The sequence below is a fragment of the Ursus arctos genome, unplaced genomic scaffold (genome assembly GCF_023065955.2).
Source record: "Ursus arctos isolate Adak ecotype North America unplaced genomic scaffold, UrsArc2.0 scaffold_9, whole genome shotgun sequence".
In the NCBI taxonomy this organism is placed as follows: Eukaryota; Metazoa; Chordata; class Mammalia; order Carnivora; family Ursidae; genus Ursus; species Ursus arctos.
Genome location: NW_026623111.1, coordinates 41,911,976 through 41,934,916, shown reverse-complemented (window position 1 = coordinate 41,934,916; position 22,941 = coordinate 41,911,976). Strand labels below are relative to the sequence as shown.

The following is a 22,941-nucleotide window of genomic DNA, read 5'->3' as shown; positions in this document are numbered from 1 at the left end:
CCCACCAGTGATCCATGCCTCCTCTACTTTCTCTGGGGGAAGGGGTAGCCTCAGGGTAAAAGGAGGGTTCACTTCCCTTTGCCTGGTAGTCCCTTGAGCAACCCCCAAATTCTGCTTCTCTCTCTAACTCTATGTTCTTCTAACTCCATGTCCCATATGGTAGCCTTGGGAGCTACTGCAGCCCTCTTGTGAATCCTCTGATAGATATCGTTTCCATCTTCTTCTCAGTGCTATTCAGCAAGGAATCTGCCTTCATAAATCTCTAGACAAGCAGCAGGAACCAAGCTCTACATTCATGGATGGCCCCCAAATCTAGGAAGAGCATGCCAAGATCTCCTAGAAGACCTCTTACTACATTCCACTTGGATAACAACCCCAGTATGGGACCTTCAGATTGTATAATTCAGTGGGCATCCATCCAAGAGTGAGACGCCAGTTTCTTCTTTTTCAGATACCCTTAGTCTCTAAAAGTGATTTTTCTGCAATCCTGCCCATCTCTTGGCTTTGTGAAGATAAGGAAGCATACATCTTCAGTCTTGTACAGAAATATCTCTTTCCAAGGACCCATGTGTTGGTAGCTCTTAATTCCAACTCTTTATCCTTTGTCTTTCTTTCTTAAATTACATTGGAAAAGGTTTTATGTGTGCGGAGGGGGGGGTTGAGGTGGTGGTGATGATAGTAGGGCTGGTTCTGCTGATTTTCAGAAAGTCCTTTGTTGTGGCTCACTTCAGAGTATGGTGGTATTTGGCCTCTTTGTACTCAGCCAGGAGCCCTAGTCCTTTTTCCAGGGCAACAGGAAAAGTCCTACACAACCTCCTCTGACATAGGAGCACCCTGCTGGGGGAAACTTCCGGAATCTGGACACTTCTCCTGACACCAGATATAGAAACTGAAGGATAGGACCATGTTTTCAAAATTAAACAGAGAGGAAAGGGACGCACCCCCCTCATAGGCTAAAAGTGCACAGAACTGGCCTTGGCCATTGATCTCTCTCCTTAAATATTCTATGGCAGGTGATGGAGGAAAGAGGAAAATATGCATTGAGAGAACAAACTGAGGTGGAAAGAATATTTGCAGGGAAGGGAGACATGGTCTTTTGTTCTATCTCTGTTTAAGGAGTATAGAATGGCTAGGAACTTCTTGAGGTGGAAGTGGGAGTCCATCTCCTGATGCCACCACGAGGTAAAAGATTTGCAACTAAAAGCCATCCGTCTATCCATCCATTTATCTACTCATCTAATCATGTGCCTTACCCACTCAACAAGAATTAGTATATCTATTCTGAGGCAGGTACTGTGTAATGAAAACCATCTTTGTGCTATGCCTTTTCTCCCCTTTCTATTCCTGCCTCACACAGTCTTCCTGCCTAGATTTAGAATTTTTAGGATCATATATTCCTAGATACAGGACCTGGCTGGGTAGACATCCCACTACAGAGCAAAGTGGACAATGGATGGTCTCCAGGGGCTAGAGCTTTGAGGCTGCTGCTCTGCTGAAGTTCTTACTAGTTTCTTTAATTCTTTCTCGGTGTCCTTCTTTATAAAACGAAGCCTGACCATGACTTAATTGTTTTTTTTTCTATTAGCTACTGTGAGCTGTAGAGAAAAATGAATATGTGTATGTATTTGATTTGAATATTCAATTGAATATATAATGACTATGTATATAAATAACACTCAGTTATAGATGCAGATATTATTATTTCTGTTATTCAGATGAAGAAACAGAATGTCAGAAAAATTCAAGTTTTACCTAAGGACTCAGGGTACTGATAGAGTCTGGATTTGAATTCAGGCCTGTTTGATTCTAGAGCTCACCACCACCTTTCTGCTTATGCCATAATGTCTCTAATTAGTATGATATATAAAGGAAGGATAAGTAAAAAAAGAAGAAATCACATGTATTCCACAAAATATATTAGGCCTTCAGAGGACTATGTTTTGGGCAGTGCTTTGGAGAAGATGCTGAGGAATTCATTATTTCTGTGCAATAAGTGGTCATTTCTGCACAGATCATGTAGTAGGATTAAATTTAAATTTAGGTCTTTAACTAGCATTTGCTTTTCTTGTCATTGTTTTCAGATCTGCCTCTTAGTAATGTCCTTAGGTTAACATCTTTGTTAGAATTTCTCCATTCCCAGAGCTGTGTGCGGTTGAACTCCCTTCTCCGGCTTCTTTTCAAAGGGGAGCATAAAAATTTGTACTTTACAGATATGACTATGGTAGTGGGTCTCCAGAGATCAACCCAACATCTCTTGGAATTCATGCTTTTTTATAGGCTCCTCCCCTTGAATCCGGCTGTGGCTGGGACTCACTATTGACCAATAGAATTTGGTGGAGGAGATATGACAGGACTTATGAGACTAGGTCATAAACCTCTGCTTGGGTCTCTTGGAATGCTTGCTGTCAGGACACTCCTTTCTCAGAACACTCCTTCTTGGAAACTGGGGCTGTGCTATGAGAAACACATGTAACACAGGTGGCCATGTATTGGCACTCTAGTTGACATCCCCATCTGGGTGTGTACCTGGCGCCAGCATCACTGGACAGCCATGTAAATGTGCCATCTTGGACACCCAGCCCAGCCTGTTCATGCCCTCAGACAGCTTTTGGCCCAGCCATCATATTATTGCAACCGTGTGAACCTGCAAGAACTGCCTCACTGAGCTCACTCAAGCCACAGAACCCTGAGAGAGAAGAGCAAATAAAAGTTTTAAGTCATTAAGTTTTGGGGGTGGTTTGTACACAGCAATAGATAATTGGAACAATTCTTCTGGGAAGAGGCCAGACTCCCAGACTATTGCTGACCATTAGGACTTTGGAGTTAGAATCTGGAACTTGCTAGCTTCTTGACTTTGTGCAAGTTCCTTCACTTCTGTGTATCTCAATGTGCTCATCTGGAAAATGGGGATAATAATAGTACATTCTTCATAGGACTTTTGTGAGAATTAAATATGATCTTTGTAAAGGGCTTGATATGGTGCCTTGTATTTCCCAGCACTAGATGTTAGCTATGGTAATAATTATTGAAATGAGTGGTTTTATGAAACTGAACAAAGTTTCTCCTAAAACACGATCATTTATTAGCATTTTTCTTTATTTTTGTTTTGGTCTCTCTTCCACTGGTCCTAACCTACCAAATTGCCTGGAAGCCAAGTTACGCAAACTTTCTGGCAAAGCTGCCTTGTTCTAGTCTGCCACAGATTTCAACTGAAGGGCAGATTTTCTAAGTTGACCTGATCGTTTTTTGGGTTGAGGGGACATGAACCTTTGATTCACCCATTTTAACCTCTTTTTCAAGCATCCTATCAGTTGCTTTTCCTTCGGTCTCCTCCAGGGAATTGCTTTTCTTACTTGAAGGGCAGAGGAAACTGAGTAGGTAATTGATGTCTGATTAAAGATGACAGAAATGAGGGTTGTTGAGATGAAAATGAAAATTGACACCTACATTGTCCTCCATGGTCTTTTAATGACTTGTGGCTGAAAGCATTATGCTGTTTTTATAAAAGGGAACCAAACATATACTGGGGTTTGTTGAAATGCCAGCATGAATGAAGCTTTTCAGAATAGCAAACATTTTTCTACGGCTTTACCACTCCTGTGGTTATGTTAATGCTGGGGAGGGTGAGCAGGGACCTCGGTACAACATGACCACCATGAGTCCTATCTCCTCTCATACTCATATTTTAGATTCCAAGCTTCAATAACAAAATTGCATTAAAACAGCTCTCTGAGCAGTGTGCTGTATTCCTAACTCCGTCTCTCACTATTTTTGCACTCTCTCATTTTATATCAAGGCGTATTTTAGAAGAGCGTGTCAAGTGACTTATGTTGGGAATTGTATGCAAACTAAGAATCTGTATGTAGAAGTGAGATAGATAGGGAGAGATATTGCTATATTTCACTTAGCTTTTTAAAAAACTTAATACAAAAAATACCTAGTTTAGGTCTTTAATTTGTACCTGAAAAAAATCTAAGCCATTGAAGTCTTGAAGTAAATTTTATCACCTGCAATATCAAGGCGGGGTGGGGGGACTTATTTTCTGAGTCACTTGATAGCAGAAGTCCCTTTTTCGTAGAGGGGGCCCAGTTATTAGGAATCAGACTTGTGGGATGCCTGGGTGGTTCAGTTAAGCATCTGCCTTCAGCTCAGGTCATGATTCCAGACTCCTGGGATCAAGTCTTGCATCGGGCTCCTTGCTCAGCTGGGGGCCTGCTTCTCCCTCCCCCTGCTTGTGCACGCTCTCTCTCTCTCTCTCTCTGACAAATAAATAAATAAAATCTTAAAAAAATAAAATAAATAAGAAATTTAAAAAAGTAAAAAAGGAATCAGACTTGTAAGTGGTATTACACTTGTTGCTTGTGTGAGGATTTCTTGGCTGCCTGAAATTGCAGTATGGTTAATCCTGTTCAGCTCCCAGTGAGCTTGGCATACAGTAGGCACATAATAAATGCCTGATAATGGAATGAAGAAATGATACACATCTGCCAATTGCTCAAACCATCTGTGGCTTCCTCTGTTCATCAAGTTGATTTCTATCAGGAGTTTTGTTTGTTTGTGTTTTAAAATTGCATCAACCTCTGCAGTTCTAGCTGCTTCTTTTTTTTCCCTTTTCACTTCTGGGAGACAAAGCCTACTCTTTTTAGCTAGTGAGTTGCCTCCATATCTGGGAGAGAGGACCTGGTAAACTGAATTTCATGGATTGTGGCCTCGATTGAAAGCTGGGTCCTGACTCTTGGTTCATGAAAAATGATCTATGCTTGGTAATATAGTTCTATTGCATCTTTGTCAAAGGTGATCAAGATTTTTGAATTCTTGGTGATCCGTGTTGGTAGAAAATTATACATTTTGAATAAAAATCTTGAAAATCTAGATTTTGAGTCATAGATTTTTAAAAAGATTTTACTTATTTATTTGTCAGAGAGAGAGCAAGAGTGCATAAGCAGGAGGAGTGACAGGCAGAGGGAGAAGCAGGCTCCCCACTGAGCAAGGAGCCCAATGGGGGACTTGATCCCAGGACCCCAGGATCATGACCTGAGCCGAAGGCGGATGCTCAACTGACTGAGCCACCAGGTGTCCCAAGTCATAGATTTCTGAATTAATAACTAATTTAATAAAAGACCGAGTAAGTTAGTTCCTGTAATTAAGCTCTGTTGATTAGAATGGAAAAATTGTTACTCACTGAGGGGTGACTGCTTTTTGGCTCTAGGAGAAAAGAGCTTGTAGTCTTAATGCACTTTTAATCAAATTGGTTTCCTTATTAGAAACAAGCATGTTTGACAATTTTACCCAAGAGCTTGAAGTCAACAATGAGATTTCCTTTTTTTTTTTTTTCTCAAATTTGGAAGAAAGGCTTCCCATCCACAGTCTAGAGACTCACCTAGTCTAGTGTACCAGACTTGTGAAATCTGGAATTATCAATCTGTGGATGTATAGAAAAAAAATCTTGGCTTATCTATGACCATCTTTCATTTTCCAGTACTCGGTGGTCAAGGTGAGAGTTTGTAGTTCTGCCTTTGGAAGCTTCGAATGCCATCTCTTTTTTCATTCCCATCTTACTTTCAAGGGATTATAGAATATATATTTCTTTTTTTTAAATTTAAATTCAATTAATTAACATATAGTGTATTATTAGTTTCAGAGGTAGAGTTTAGTGATTCAGCAGTTGCATATAACACCCAGTGCTCATTACATCATGTGTCCTCCTTAATGTCCATCACCCCGTTACCCCATCCCCCTACCTGCCTTCCCTCCTGCAACCCTCAGTTGTTTCCTATCGTTAAGAGTCCCTTATGGCTTGTCTCTCTGATTGTCAAAGGTGATCAATATTTTTGAATTCTTGGTGATCTGTGATGGTGGAAAATTATACATTTTGAATAAAAATCTTGAAAATCTAGATTTTGAGTCACAGATTTTTTTAAAAGGCTTTATTTATTTGTCAGAGAGAGAAGGCACAAGCAGGGGAAGTGGCAGGCTTATTTATTTGCCTTTTTTCTTATTTTGTTTTTCTCTCCCTTCCCCTATGGTCATCTGTTTTGTTTCTTAAACTCCACATGTGAGTGAAATCAGATGATAATTATCTTTCTCTGACTGACTTATTTCACTTAGCATAATACCCTCTGGTTCCATCCATGTCACTGCAAATGGTTAGATTTCATTCTTTTTGATGGCTGAGTAATATTCCATTGTAAAATATGGAAAAAGCCCACATGTCCATCGACAGATGAATGGATATAGAATATATATTTCTGTAGTCTTTCCTTATTTTAAATCATCCCCCCCTCAATATTTTCCTGTCCCTAACTCTATGAAGTTTCAAGTGATAAACTGTCAGGGACAAAATTGATGGATGAACAGAAGGAAATGAATCCAATTTACATTTTAAATGTCCAGCTGAAACTTTGAAACTAAGAATAAATACCTAAAAAAAAAAAAATTGAGGCTTTCAGGTAAAAATTATGTCATTATTATAATCATTATTATTATTTAATCATTGTTATTATTTTTAATGGTGATAGTAATAATTAGTGACTAACATGTGGAAAAATCCAAGCATGTCTTTCTATCAGAAGAGCAAATTTGAAAGTGGATGTTCAATAAAGTAAAACTGCTTGTTATCTTAGTCTAGTTATTATCATACAGTACTGGGCCATCTTCAATAAGTAGTGGTGTTTGTGTATACTTACTTCAAAGGAGATGTCAATTTGAGAATAATAACAATTGAGATATTATTAGTTCCTATGAAACTAAGATTGCCATAGAATAGGAAATAAATTGTCTGAATTTCAAAATTAAAATGAATGAATGTGCTTATAGCAAATAATTCTTTTTTTTTAAAAAGATTTTATTTATTTATTAGAGAGAGAGAGAGAGAGCCAGAGAGAGAGGGAACACAACCAGGGGGAGTGGGAGAGGAAGAAGCAGGCTTCCAGCGGAGGAGCCTGATGTGGGGCTCGATCCCATAACGCCGGGATCATGCCCTGAGCCGAAGGCAGATGCTTAATGACTGAGCCACCCAGGTGCCCCAATATAGCAAATAATTCTAATCAGTAACATTTATTGAGGGCTTATGCCATGTCAGGTATGGAATAAATGCTCTATTTGTATTATTTAATTTAATTATTTCAATAATCCAGTGCCACAGGGAATTATATTACTCTATGTTATAGATGAGGAAATTGAGGCTTATGAATTAGATAACTTGTCCAGGTAAAGTAAGGTAATGTTGACAAGCTAGATGGGATAGTACCTGTTATCAAGCTCTTTTTCTTTTTTTTTTTTAAAGATTTTATTTATTTATTCAACAGAGATAGAGACAGTCAGCGAGAGAGGGAACACAAGCAGGGGGAGTGGGAGAGGAAGAAGCAGGCTCATAGCGGAGGAACCTGATGCAGGGCTCGATCCCATAACGCTGGGATCACGCCCTGAGCCGAAGGCAGACGCCCAATCGCTGTGCCACCCAGGCGCCCCTCAAGCTCTTTTTCTATGCCAGGGATTTGCACATACGTTATTGAATTTAATCTTTAAGACAGTCCTCTGGGGCTAGGCATGGATATTCCCACTTTACAGATAAGGAAATTGAGGTTCAGCAAGGTCAGGTATCTTGCTCAAGGCAATGCAGGTAGAAAGTGATGAAGGTGTCCAAATCTTCTGAGCCCAAAGCAGAAATGGGTCTCAAATTGTTAAAGTGGGAACACCTGGAAATCACAGTCTTTGTAGATTGCAATTAGGAACACTATGCTCTTTTTGGAACATGGGGGAAAGAATGCTATATTTACTTCCATCATAGGAAGTAAGAACAATTTTAGTAGCAAAAAATAAATCTACATGTAAAAAATTAAAAAATCAACCTGTGACAGTGATCCAAGTATGCCACCCAGATCTCCCTTCAAGACAGAACCTTCTGTGAGGAAAGCAGTGAGCCATAACTGTTGCACATTTGGGGTCAGCTCCAGCACTCATGCCAAAGCCAAGTCCCAGCCAATGGTCATGACAGAGATACTAGAGCTGGGCCATTTCTCTTTCAACTTGGAACTTCTCAGTGGGCAAATTTCCCAACGGGCTGTCTCAACGGGCAATGGGCAAACTCTGAGCTTCCCTATGAGTCTGGCTGAGACTTTCACAGAGGTCACTGCAGTCTGAGGCTCTTGCTACCAAGTCCTTCCCTCTCTCCTGTCATAGGTGTCAGAGCAGAACCATGGTCTGGAGTTTCTCTTGGCCTGCTCCTGCTCCTTCTCCCCTTTGTCCTTCATGAGCATTTCCCCCAATACATCTATTTATTATATTTCTAATTCTGCTTCCTGGAGGTCCTGTTTCCTGGAGGCCCCAAAATTATGCAAAATCTAAAACACTATTGTCTGTGAAAAAGTAACAATGGGTTATTAAATGAATTGTTGTTTATTAATATTTGTTTGCTATTTTATCATTCATTTTGTCAGCTGCTAGTATTTTCCAGCGGTAAGTGATAATCCCAACAACTTAAGAAAAAGTTATAAAAAGACAAACACTTTAAAAATGGAAATAATCTATCCATGAATCTAGTTTTTTGTGGGAAGAGACTGCCATTATCTTATGTAGTTATCTCGTATCTTTGTCAAACTTGAGGGATCATACAATAAGATAATCAAGACACAATCATATGGGTTTTTTAATTTTGCAAATTCAGAAATTTGATTTTCTTCCCAGTTATAACTGACCAAGGGAGATTGATTCATGTCAACTAAATTCACACTAAATTAATTTCTAAACCCAAATTCCAGCTAACTGATTTACAATGAGACACATATGAAGCCCAATCAATTAATAGAGGGACCATTTGTATAGTTTGTTATAAAGTACTTATTGTTATCATCCTTATAATTGCTATTACAGATACTGTTACTACCAAACAGAGATCAGTTGACTAGCACCAGTCTGAATTGTGTTGATGACATACAGGCAAATCATTCTTTTACTTGATATTTTCAACTTTAATTTTTAAAATTTTTTTCTTCTTCATAAAAGCAATACATATCATTGTAGAAAACAGAAAGTACAGACAAGCCAACAACAAAGCAAAATAAGACAACAACAATGAAACTATAATCTCACTACTCAGATGTTATTCCTGCTAATATTTTGGTGTATATTTTTTCCATCATTACTTATTAAGCATACATAAAAGTTAAATTTAAAGTTTTTGAATAAAGCAGATCACCCTCCATTAGGTGGGTGGGCCTCATCTAATTATTTGAAGGCCTTAACATTATAGACTGAGGTCCCTGAACAGGAAAGAATTCTGCCTCCTGCCTGAGTTTCTGGTGTTTGGACTCAAGACTACAGCATCAACTCCTGCACAAATTTCCAGTCTTCAGTTTGTCCTATAGATTTTAGACATGCCAGCCCCTACACTCATGAGAGCCAATTCCTTAAAATAAATCTGTCTCTACATATATCCTATTGGTTCTGTTTCACTGGTGAACTTTGACTAATGCAATTACTAATTGTTGTTCCCAAAGTCTTAAAGTCAGCCCTTCTGTTGTGTGCTATTCTTACTACTCTCCGTTATGAGGAGAAAGGCTTGTTGACCCTGTCTCAGATTTTGAAGACTCTATTCCTTTGGGCTGGTGGCACTCTGACTCCAGTTGAAATTTTGTAGATTTTTAAAAGCCTTGAGAAGAGTATTTGTTTAAAGAAATCAACTTCCTAAAATTGCTTTGGGACCATTTACTTATTATTTTTAATTGTGGTAAAATAGATGTAATACAAAACTTACAATCTTAGCCATTTTTTAAAAAGATTTTATTTATTTATTTGACAGAGAGAGCACAAGCAGGGAGAGCAGAAGAGGGAGAAGCAGGCTCCCCAGTGAGCAGGGAGCCTGATGCGGGGCTCGATCCCAGGGCCCCTGAGCTGAAGGCAGATGCTTAACTGACTGAGCCACCCAGGCGCCCCAATCTTAGCCATTTTTTTAAAAAAAGATTTTATTTATTTATTTGACAGAGAGACAGCCAGCGAGAGAGGGAACACAAGCAGGGGAGTGGGAGAGGAAGAAGCAGGCTCCCAGCAGAGGAGCCTGATGCGGGGCTCGATCCCAGAACTCCAGGATCACGCTGTGAGCCGAAGGCAGACGCTCAACGACTGAGCCACCCAGGTGCCCCAATCTTAGCCATTTTAAGCATACAGTCCAGTAGTGTTAAATATATTCATATTGCTGTGAAACAGATTTCCAGAACTCTTCATCTTTCTAAAAATGAAACTTTATACCCATTGAACAACGACTTCCAATTTGCTTCTCCTGACTACTCTAGATACCTCATATAAGTGGAATCATATACTATTTGTCTTTTGTGCCTGGCTTATTTCACTTGGCACAATGTCATCAAGGGTCATCCATGTTACAGCATATATCAGAGTTTCCTTCCTTTTTAAGGCTAAATAATATTCCATTGTATGTATTACCACATTTTATTTATCCATTCATCTAGCAATAGATGTTTGGGTTGCTTCCACCTTATGGCTACTGTGAATAATGCTGCTATAATCATAAATGTACAAATATCTCTGAGCCCTCCTCTTAATTCTTTTTGATATACATCCAGAAGTGGAACTGCTGGATCCTATCATAGTTCTATGTTTAATTTTTTGAATAACTACCCTACTGTTTTCAATAGTGGATATTCCACTTTATATTCCCACCAACAGGGCACAAAATTCCAATTTCTCCATATCCTTGCCAACATTTGTTATTGTCTGCTTAGTTGATAGGGGCTTACATTACCCTCATGATTAGTGATGCTGAACATCTTTTCATGTACTTACTGGCCATTTGTATGTCTTCTTTGGAGAAATTTCTACTCAAGTCCTTTGTGCATTTTTAAATTGTTTTTGTTTTTGTTGAGTTGTATGATTTCTTTATATCTATCTACCTATCTATCTCCTGGATATTAACATCTTATCAGATATTTGATTTACAAATATTTCCTTCTATTCCACTACTTGCGTTTTCATTCTGTTGGTTATCTCCTTTGGCACAGATGTTTTCAATTTTAATGCAGTCCAATTTATCTATTTTTGTTGTTGTTGGCCATGCTTTTGGTGTCATAGGGACCATTTCCCTTTTTTTTCCCTAAAATCACTCCATATTTATGTATATCACACCATATGGATAGTCCATATATCTTTCCAATAATACACATGTTTTTGCCTTCAGTAGCACTCAACTTTTCCCCCCCGGTCAACACATTCTCACAGGAATCCTAGCAAAAATGTCTTAGGCAGGGGATTTGGGCTGGTTTTTTTTTTTTTTTTTTTTATGACTATGGCCAAGACTTGGTCATCATGATTCACTACGGCTCTAAAATGAGTGAGGAAGACATTTGGAAGTAATTTTCTGTCACAACAGCTAGCACCAAGTAGATATCTAGGTCATATTTATTGAATGATTGAATAATTGTCTTGTTCTTTGGCATCTGAAAATATTTTCAGAATTATTTTCCTGTTTCTGTTAGTCTTGCCATAGTCATTCCTTCAGCCTGAGTATATGCAATTTGCAGACTGGAAAATCAGTTGAACGGGTTGTTGTTACAACAGAATGCCTGGAGATTGTTGTGTTGAAAGAATGATGTCATCTCTCTAAGGCAAGTTGATGTGATAGTGAAAAGTGGAGGCTCAGAGGGTTTAAAGGCTAATTTCAGGTTACATACTGAAGGGAAAACAAGAGAGCCAGTTGTGGAAGCTGAAAATTCAAAATCTTATACCGTTATCACTGCACAGTGAATAAATGGTCTTTTACTATATAAACAAAGATTGCCAGATAAATTCTTGCCAAGCGCATGACTCTAAGTGTAACTACTGGATTAAGAGCTCCTTGAAGGCAAGCGCCAGGACTGTCAATCTTCGTAGTCCCAGCAAACACACATACGTAAGCATGTATGCACACTTGTGTGTACACACACAAATGCAGACAATGAGCACACATCTCAGTGAGAAATAAAATTTTATGTCAGTTCTTTTACTTAGAGTTAGACTCCACCTATGCTTCTATAAATGAATTATATACACATAGTAAATGTGTCTAAATATAGCTGAATGTGAATGTCCAAGTTCACAAATATTTTATCAGGTTAGGAGAATTCTAATAAATTAGTGAAAATGATTCAAAATGTATGAGAATACATTCTGATTTTGGTTGCGAGCTGACCTTTGGGGAAAGAAATATAACATTTTCTAATTTTTCCTAGACCAAAATGAGAAACTAACTGAGTGTCTTAAAAATAATTATTGTTTGTGCCTTCTCTTTGGAGACCCTTACTTGTTTCTCTTTGTTTTTTGATATCACCACACTGGTTTCCCCAGAGGACATTGACGTTGACAGAGAAAGACCAAATGAACCTTTGTGACTTCATCCAAATGTCATAACAAAAGCAAGTCTTAGCATGCTTCTGAAGGATTGGCTTTCAAGCAGGAACTGGGTTGTTTTGGAAACTTAGTTAATGACATTGTTATTATTTCTCATGAGTGATAATTTCTCATGAGGGATTGATAGATCAGTCCCACTTGCATTTAGTGTAATCCCTGCAGAACTGAGTGATGACCCATCAGCACAGAAGTTGTGTGGCCCCGAAGCTTGGTCAAAGCTCTCTTCTCGGCAAGAAGGATGTGACATTTTCCTCTGGAATTTTTACATTTGTCTGTGAACTGCCACTCCCCCCCCCCCCCCCAGTAATGTTTCTTAGTAAGTATGCCTAAAGATCTTGAACCATCTCTGATCCTGGGACTATTAATAGATTTTGAAAAATTTGAAGGGTAAATTTTCAAAGCACAACTGACGTGTAAAAATTCAGATAAGACACACATTACAGGTATTAGGATTCATCTGACTTGCACTTTTAAATTGTGCCCTGCACACAGTAGGACTGCAATAAGTATTTACTGAATAATGAATGGAGGGAGCGAATTTGGAAGTAAGCAGGGAACCCTTGTGGCATTGTAAATAACCATCCAAGTATGTTTTTACAGATATCATTGGGACACAATCATATCTTCTTGACCTTCTTAGGTCTTTATTGATGTGTTTTGACTGATACTAAGAAGATGCTAGTTTGAAGGGAGACGCCTATAATTTAAAAACATGATTTTTACCATCTCCTAACACTTCACAAAGGTCAAGAGGGTAGATAAACAACTTCCTACAGCTGCTGCTACATCTGGCACACGCCTGCAGCAGAAAGTGTGCGCTGAAAAGATAAACACGTCAGGTTGTATCTACTTGCCTGCCTATGCTTTTTTGCGTCTGAACTTGACCCTTAGCAATTAATATTAAAACTAGGCTTGACATTAATGAATAAAAATTCAAAAGAAGTTATGCTGGTTTGAAATTACTAGCATCCCAGGGGAATACATTTCTCTGATGGTTTTGAGTTTAACTTTGATTTTGTAATCCTGGCTCAACATCTTATCTTTGTTGTTTCCCTCCGGGAGCCATCTCATGTTGATTTCTGCACAGTCAGGTCCCTTATGATCCTCTACTTGATTAACGCTGAACATGAATTGTTCTGTTCAGATTGATTTACTCATATATGGATTTTTGCCAAATTTTACTCCATTTTGTGACCTCTTGAGGATGCTTCCAGCTCTGAGATTCTGTGAGCCTCGGTATATCTAAAATTAGCAGGTGATTCTTTAGAAGTCATCACACAGAGTTTTGTACTAGCTTTCAAGTGAGGTGATCTGTTGGTTGATTATCTTGTATATTTCTTATAAGTACCATTGATGACTGAAAGCCTTGAAAAACCCACCGGACTGGATTTTTTCATGGAAGACTTGACAAAGCAAACTGTAGGGAGGAGCCATGACTTTATGATATTCACTCATTGTATTTGTGCTGAAGCTGGGAAGGCCCTCCATAAACACTTATTGAATCAAACAAAGACCTCTCAATTCCAGGTTGATTTTTCTATCCACGAAACCATGGCAACTTTCTAAAAAAGACTGTGGAACGTAATATTGTTGATTCTCTTATTTGCCAACTGAGCACCCAAATGCCATTATTCACATTGTTTGGAAATGTTTATATATTCCTATCACAAATATTTTTTAATAGAGTCAGGTTATGTCTCTATATATTAGCCTTAGATCCGTGAGCTTTATCATTTCAATCCCCCCTCCATTTTTTTTTTCTTTTGCCACAAATAACCTTGATATAAGTGAACTGGTTTTATTATTATTTTAAAGACATCTGAAATTTCTAGAAAAACATCTGAATATTCCATTTCCCTTTGTGGTGGCAGGCACAGCCTCTGTGGTGGTCATTTCTGTATTGATCCTTGACCAACAAATGCAGGTATCCAGGCATGATGTTTACACTCTGTTTTTACCAAATTGCTGGGTGAGCACTTTACAAGATCACAGAGTGTTCTCTATCTCCTGATTAGCATTTAGAGAACCTTGGCAACTGGGATGGAGCCATAGGAGGGAAGCAGGCTGCTATTTAAATGGAGGAAAGTCACTCTGTGGCTGATAAGCTGGAGGAGTGATGAATTGCAAAAGGCCTTTCAGCCTTAGGAATTCACAGTGCGGGTCTATGGTGAACCCCGCCAGCATCTGATGAACTTTTACTTTTCACAGCATCATCTGAGGGCAGTGATAGGGGCAAAGAAATGTCTGCGCATGGTCTGCAGTGGATACTTGTCAGTTGGTTTACAGATAATCTACAGACCATGGAGTATTTTGCTGACATACTTAAGACCAGAAACACAGCAGCAGGAAATGTTAAGTTCAGAAGGCTTCTGGGAATAAGAGTCACCAGTCTACAGCATAATAGTTCTGTTTTAAGAGAGGCCAAATATTGTTGATAAATACGAGGTTTTTGTACTGCCACAAAGCTCTATAAATGCATTTTTACGGAAGACTTCATAACACCACACCTGTTGACATGATAAAATACTAATAAAACTCCAGGGGGGAACTGTGAAGTCCCTTCATCTGCAAGGGGAAGCATGGTTTGGGGAAAAAAAGAAAAGGTGGTTGACCCGTGTAAAGACGGGGATGGTGGTATAGAGCAGCCCTACCATCTGGCACCGTGTCTGGCCCATCACAGTAATTAGGTAAATATTTGTGAATGAATAAAAGGATACAAATATGCCTTATTGAGTCACGTGCCTCGCTTTTCCCGCTGGTGCCTGTTTGGGTTAGGTTGCTGTCATTGACCAACAAGTACCCAGGTTGACTATACAGTCATAACATGGATGGATGTGTATGGCTTATGGAATTAGGCTCTACTTACGCACATTCCTGATGGCTACTAGGTGTTCAGTGCTGGGCAGAGGACAAAGAGGAGTAAGAATGATGCACGATCTCTGTTTTCAAAGAGATTTTCATGTAGTTGGGGAGACAAAACTAAAAGACTTTCAACAATACTATATTCATGGGAGTCTAAATGATCTAATACTAAGTTTTCTATCCTAGACTGTGTCAACTTGGGGGCTATTGCTCTCATTATCTGGTTTTATTCTACTTTAGACGGTTCTTGGCATGAAATAGAATCATAGAATGTTAGGGTGAATGGCACTCAGATATTTCTGATACCTTTTGCCTAAGTTCTTTCTTTTTTTATTTTTATTTTATTATTTTTTTTATTTTTTAATTTTTTTTAAGGATTTTTTATTATATTATGTTAGTCACCATACATTACATCCCCGGTTTCCCATGTAAGCCTCGATGATTCATTAGTTGTGTGTATCTTTCTTTCTTTTTTTAAATAAGAGCAGTGAGAGGTTAAGAGCCTTGCCCAAGATCACATGGTTACACAGTTGGTGGCAATGTTCACTTATTTCCTCAGGATTTTGGTTCCAAAGTATGCTAGAGCCCCAGGCTCATGCCAGGAGTTGCTTTGTTTCTAAATGAGGTCTTTGTTTTGTCATAATACAAACACTGTTGCATGGGGTCTAAGAGAGAGAGGCAACTTACACTGAGCTCTACTCTTCAGCAAATATGACCAAGTTAGCTTCCACTGTGTCTGTACTTTCTTTCTTTCCTCATTTAAAAAAAAATAAATTTAAATTTTATTTTATTTTTTTCTTTATTTTTAAAATAAAAAACAGCCCCTTGGGAGTATGCTCATAATCTGCACAGTGTAAGAAATGTTGGAATCCGCTAATGTCATCTGATATTTAACAGCTAACATTTCTTGAGCCCAAAGGCACAGGCCTCTGCTCATTCAATGCACTTAACTGTCATAACCATCCTATGAAGCAGATATGGAGGCTTAGAGAGTTCAAGGAACTTGTTTAGGTTCTCAGATATAGTGTGTACTGGGGTTATGCTGTAAAAACCCAAGTCAGGCTTCAGAGCCTGTGCCCTTAACTGTGGTTCCATACTATTCGTGTGTTTTTTTTTTTAAAGAATTTATTTATTTGCGAGAGAGAGAGAGAGAGAGCATGAGCCGGGGTGGGGGGCGGGTGCAGAGGGAGAAGGAGAAGCAGACTCTCTGCTGAGCAGGGAGCCCAATGGTGGGGCTCCATCCCAGGACCTCAAGATCATGACCTGAGCTGAAGGCAGACTTAACCAATTGAGCCACCCAGGCACCCTATATTCATGTATCTTAAATACCAGAGTCCTGGAAGTTGGCATGGTGGGCACCCACTGTACTTCTGAGCTATTGAAACATTCCAACATCCATCCAAAATCTTGGATGTGCTCTCCAGCTAGACTCTGTGTCCACCCGGTCCCTCTTCGATGTTCGCATCTTCTCAAGAAGGGAGATAGCAATGCTCGTTCTTTTTTTTTTTTTTTTTTTTTTTTTTTTTAAGATTTTATTTATTTGTTCGACAGAGATAGAGACAGCCAGCGAGAGAGGGAACACAAGCAGGGGGAGTGGGAGAGGAAGAAGCAGGCTCATAGCGGAGGAGCCTGATGTGGGGCTCGATCCCGCAACGCCAGGATCACGCCCTGAGCCGAAGGCAGATGCTTAACCACTGTGCCACCCAGGCGCCCCTAGCAATGCTCGTTCTATCATGGGGCACTGGTGAGCCAGTTGGGAATTTATTTATTTATTTATTTTAAGATTTTATTTATTCGACAGAGATAGAGACAGTCAGCGAGAGAGGGAACACAAGCAGGGGGAGTGGGAGAGGAAGAAGTAGGCTCATAGTGGAAGAGCCTGATGGGGGCTCGATCCCATAACGCTGGGATCACGCCCTGAGCCAAAGGCAGACGCTTAACTGCTGTGCCACCCAGGCACCCCGCCAGTTGGGAATTTAAACATAGGAGTCATAACCCTCTAGCTCTTGTATTTGCCATGACTATTCCTTCCTTCCTTTTCTTCTTCTTCTCCTTCTTCTGTTCCTCTATCTTTTCCTTTTTTTTCCTTCTACTAGTCAGATTTAGTGAAAAATCTGGAAAGATTGAATTGATTTGAAAATGTTACAACAATTATAGAATTTGTGATACATCATAGAACTGGTAATTTGATGAAAAGCTAATTATTTTAAGTGTTTCTTTGTTTCCTCAGCCTCTTTATTTATTTATTTGTTTAAGTAATATAAGAATGGAGAAAAAGGAAATGACCTCCATGGCTTCAGTGTAGCTCACTCCTGGTCTTTCTAGAGGAGCCTCCAGCTGTGCAGGGTGTTGGAGTCTAGGACATCTAACCCATTCAGAGATTGGGTGGGCGGGTGGGCTTTCAGATTTGATTAGGGCCTTGGAATTCAGCTTAGCAAATGAGCTGTTAAAAAGTTGAGGCAAAATAGAGAGAGGACCCCTGACTCTTAGGGTGGGATCGTGGCCTCTCTGAGCAGGAAGTGTTCTGATGTGCTGACAATGAGGAAACAGACCATGTTTTTGTTTATTTTCTCATAAAGTGCTGATGAACAAATGAGGGAGTTGCATTAAGGGGCTCCGAAGGCAAGCTGTGAAAAGAGATTGGGGTTTATCAGCCTTTTGGCCTGGTTTCCTCTGGAAAGAATGCTTATGACATGGCCCCGCTCTGCAAGTCTGTGTGTCCAGCCCCCCACCTCCACGCCCCTCCTCCCCTCACACGGCCTGATAACTTTGATTGTCTCAAACTGATGTCAGCCCTTTTTGGCAGATGGAGAGATGGTGGGCTTAATAATAGAAGCAAATGCATGAAAGATAAAGCTAATTTCTACACACTGAATAACGCTCTTTCTGGTTTTTTTTTTTTGTTTTTTGTTTTTGTGATGATGCACGATAGTTCTGAATTTAATTTCTGGACTTCTTTATAGAGGTCCCTAGGAAATTGGTTAGGGGTGGGCAGTAGGAGAGGGGTTTTGTTGGGAGGCACATTAATATTATTTTGGATCTAAGATCTTACCTGACACAAAAAATGGAGGGAAGTCAGGAATACGAGGAAAGCATTGCCTTTAGCTATGAATAAATCTGTCACTTTGGAAGATAAAAATTCTTAAGCGGAATACCTTAAAAAAACATGAGCTTTGAATCCTTGGTAGAGCAAGGCATGGAATAAAGAAATAAATGATCAAATAAATTTTATAAAATTATATATAATCCAGAAGTTTGCTTTGCTGCTAAACTCTATGTGTACAAGTTTTATGAAGAGTGATTCTAGAACAGGATAATCATTGCTCTTTTGTTGCAGTTTTATCAGCTTCAGAGGTCATCCCACCTTCCTCTGGGGGAGAGATGAAGTCTGTTTCCCCTGAGTGAGAGTTGACATCGTAGGAGGAAGGTAACGTCTGGTAAAATAACTCACTAAAAATCAAGTTTGACCAGTGTGCTTCTGAGTCGAGGGATTTAAAATGTTTCACAGATGATAGCAATTTTAACCACTGCGGCCTAGAGTAATTCCAAGGAATAAAAAACAGCAATAAACGTTTCAGCGTGGATTTAGCCCAATACTGAAGGTTTTTTCAGGTGGGTTTTTTTTTTTTTTTATTTCTTGCAATGCATGAATATGCAAAGAAAATAATAATAGGGTTTTGGAAGTGATTGGATTATATATTGGAAGGAGATGAAATATTTGATGTGAAACTCAGTCTGCTCAGAAATAAAGACTAGCATGAACTTTGCTCTTTTTTTTTTTTTTTTTGCTGTATATTTTAATAGAACGTGAGGATCAAGTGTCCGACAGCTGAAGCATTTACTATAGGACGCAAAGGTTAATGTGGTCTAGCAGAGTCTTCAGCCTGGGACTCACTAAAGACGAAGAACAGTGCAAGTTGGTGGAGCCGGTCCACGGTATTGATAGAGCTATTTCGTTCCTCTCGGAGTGACAGGCTGATGGATTGTCACCACGGGATAGTGAGTGTATGAGAAATAGGGACAGCCGTTCAAGTTACTACCCTTTCATGAGCCACAGCACCCTCACAAGAGGGTGGAGGTGATGACTGTGGGCTCTGGAGTCAGACGCTGGAGCTGAGTCCCAGTTTCATGAGTGACTAGCAGTCAGCCCTTGATCCAGGTTACTCCCTTCTCTGTGCCTCAGTTTCCTCATCTGTACAAGGAGATGTCATACGAACCTCCTAGCGTTGTGAGGCTCAAGGGTGTTAATACTCATAAGGTGCTTAGAACGATGCCTGGGACAGACTAGACACCTAATAAGTGCTTGCTACTATTACTGATAAACGTCACACATGTCTGGATTCTTCTTTAGAATCTGCCTCGATTCCGGTGTTCTACCTAGAAAGTGCATGGGGTGATGAAATGTCAGTTTAAACGAAAAGGTGCAGCACTTCCTGGACGTAAGGTGCAATTGAAGCCAAAGGCTGAGTTTATTATTAAGCGCCGTTGTGTTAGTTTGAAGAGCTCTCTTAATACCAAGGGTCTAGACATCCTAGCACTTTCATGTGACCTACCAAAACAAAAATAATAGCACTCATGTCTTACAAAAATACTATACAGGAAGACTTCAGATCAAAGATACTATTTAAATATGAAGCATTATTATTTTTATTTTGGTATTACTCAGACTTTCCTACATAAAAAGAAAAAAAATAGGATTTTGGTGAAAAATACCCCCGCTTTTGTTTTGATACGAACTAACTACAGAAATAAAGGAGTCAGATCAGCGTAATCAAAACCAAAATTACAATACCATACTGTAAATATTATGAATTTATTTGGAAAGTTTCAACCTCAGCAGCTTTAGAGCTTTTCCACCTCACATTGCTGACAGAGGCTCATTAAAATTCATGATGCCACGTATCATAACATTTTGACTTTATAAGTTTGAATTAAAAAAATTTTTTGATTTTGATTAATAGCTGAAAACACTGTTAGAAATCACCTACACCACATTCCTCACTTCACAGAAGGACACTGAGGCCCAGAGAGAAACAGCACTTCACTCAGCTGGGTGATGGTGCAGCCCAGGCTAGAACCAGGGCAGGCCTCCTCATGCCTGGTCCCGGCCCTCCAGTCACTTTTCTTCTGCCTTCCAGAAAGCTGTGTATCTGTGACAACATCCCTGCCTCCTTCATTCCTTTCCTCAACACTGTTTTCATGCCCTACTTTACATTTGCAGTCAGTCTGAAATCTTCACTCAGAAGCTTCTCTGAGCCTCAGCCTCCTCATCTGTAAGACAGGATTATAGCCTAGTGTGCAGAGTTGTGAGGTCTGACTGAAAAACATCTGGGAAGTGTCCAGCATAAGACGAACTCTCAATCAACATTGTTGTTGAAGATACTATGGTCCTTAAAACACATTTTTTTGAGGGAAAATATTTATATCTTGGGACTGGCAAGAAATTGTTTCAAAATATGTTTTTGGAGTCTGGACTTGCTGTGAACATAGCAAGGCTGTCTCTCATTCGGACTTGGTGAACGTTTTCTGCTTCTAGTTTATGGACTGGTCCTGCTGAGTGGTAGCTGAACCGAGACTCCGAAAGCACGTTTGAATATAACCACTCATTTGTTCCTGAAGGGGTAGGAAGCATTTCTGAAGATGGAGGAGGAGTAATAACACAACCACGGCTTCACTGGGGGCTCACTGTGGGACAGGCCCTTGCTAAGCTCTTCACAGAGGTTTGAACCTCACAGTCACTTTGTGAGGCAAGTCCCCATTCTATCTAGGAAAAGCTGAGGCTTAGAGTTTAGTAACCTGTGCAAGGTCAATGACAGAGTTAAGACCCAACACAGACATTCCGATTGCAAAGCCCCAACTTTTTTTTTTTATATAAAGATTTTATTTATTTATTCGACAGAGATAGAGACAGCCAGTGAGAGAGGGAACACAAGCAGGGGGAGTGGGAGAGGAAGAAGCAGGCTCATAGCAGAAGAGCCTGATGTGGGGCTGGATCCCATAATGCCGGGATCACGCCCTGAGCCGAAGGCAGATGCTTAACCGCTGTGCCACCCAGGTGCCCCTGCAAAGCCCCAACTTTTAACCCCATACAATTAAGTCCCTATCCCCAAGTTGCCGTTGGTCAAATTCACCAAACAACTGCTCAAGTAACTATTCGGTTTTCTACTTTGTTGGTGTGGGGACACTTGATTCCCATCACCTGGAATTTTCTCTCTCCCTTCTGGTGCGAGGGCAAAGGCACCCATGGCTGCTGTTTCAGCTTCCTGGCAGTGCAGTAACACAGCACCACAAACTGGATGGCTTAAAACCAGAGAAATGTATTCACTTACAGTTCTGGAGGCTAGAAGTCTGAAATCAAGGTGTTGGCAGGGCCGCACTCCCTCTGAAGGCTCTAGGGAAGAATCCGTCCTTGCCTCGCCTAGCTTCTGGTGGGTCCCAGCAGTCCTTCGTGTTCCTTGCTTTGCAGCGACCTCGCCGATCCCTTCCTCTGTCTTCACGTGGCCTCCTTCCCTGTGTGTTTGTGTCTGTATCTGAATCTCCTCTCTTTTCTCTTATAAGACACCAGTCATTGGATTTAGAACCCACCCTGATCCAAAATGACCTCATCTTAACTAATTATATCTGCAAAGACTCTATTTCCAAATAGGGTCACATTCTGGAGTTCTGGGTGCACACAAATTTTGGGGGGACACTATTCAACCCTTTATTTCTGTTTTCCCTGGGAAGAATATGAACTAGGTGAAAATCAGCACCCCCCAAATGACATATTTTTATTTTCTCTAGGGCCCTATGGCTAGACACAGGCAAAACATAAAGTAGTTTTCATTTTAAATCCCTATTATTTCTACAAACAGGTATTTTCTGTTGCAAATTGCAACGGTACATAGTCTGGAATCCATTTCATAAGCCTTTTGAAATTTTAATGAACTGCAAGCAAAATCTAATTTTTCGGAAGAAATAATGCAGTGGCTCCTTCTGGCGCAGACTCAGAGGGCTCATGGCCATGAACCCTTCAAAGAGTCCACCCTGAGCAGTGTTCCAAGGCTCACGTCTCCTTCAAGTCTCCTTCCTTTAGAGCCTCGGGCTCTGAAAAGTGGGGCCATTTGTCAGGAAGCCATTTATCTGTCTTCATTGCTGGTGGGAGTGAAAAGTGACAAAACAGTGTTATCAGAGGCTGTGTTCACAGTTGTGATAGGCGTCAAGGAGACCCCAACTGGTCCTACATGTATTTACTAGGGCTGCCAGTGAGATCTGCGCCCACAGAAACATGTACAAGCATCCATCACGGTTATGTTGCAATCCTGGTTCAATTGGGAAGAAAAACTGGCACACGCTTAAGCTGAATTTTTGAGCCCCCTTTCATGTTTAAAGCAAATTATTTATTTGTCGATTATGGCTTTGTCTCTGGGCTCCAGCCCTGCTGGTCTTTTTTCCATCCCCGGAAGATGCCAAGCTCATTCCTGCCCCAGGGCCTTTATATCTGTTTCTTTCTCTCCTTCAAAATCCTTTTCCTCTAAATCTTCCCGAGACCAGTTGCTTCTTGTCACCTGTATCTCTCCTCAAGAGTTCTTACTTGACTAGCCTAGAATCTGTCCATACCACCGTTTTATTTTTATTACAGCACAAGTTTAACCTGACTTGTAATTATTATTATTCTGTCTAGTTGTTTATATATCTGTC

At 40.0% G+C, this 22,941-nt stretch overlaps 1 protein-coding gene across 3 annotated transcripts in view; it reads left to right on the top strand.

Annotated features, from left to right (window-relative positions):
• Positions 1–22,941, top strand: part of KDR (kinase insert domain receptor) — a 180,692-nt gene that overhangs the window by 41,197 nt on the left and 116,554 nt on the right. Inside the window, exon 3 of one of the 3 annotated variants that reach the window (XM_057309527.1) lies at positions 9,982–10,132. The exons of the other annotated variants lie outside the window; for them this stretch is intronic. The gene's annotated coding sequence lies outside the window, so the exon portion shown is untranslated. The remainder of the gene's footprint in view (positions 1–9,981; positions 10,133–22,941) is intronic. 3 annotated transcript variants of the gene reach the window in all.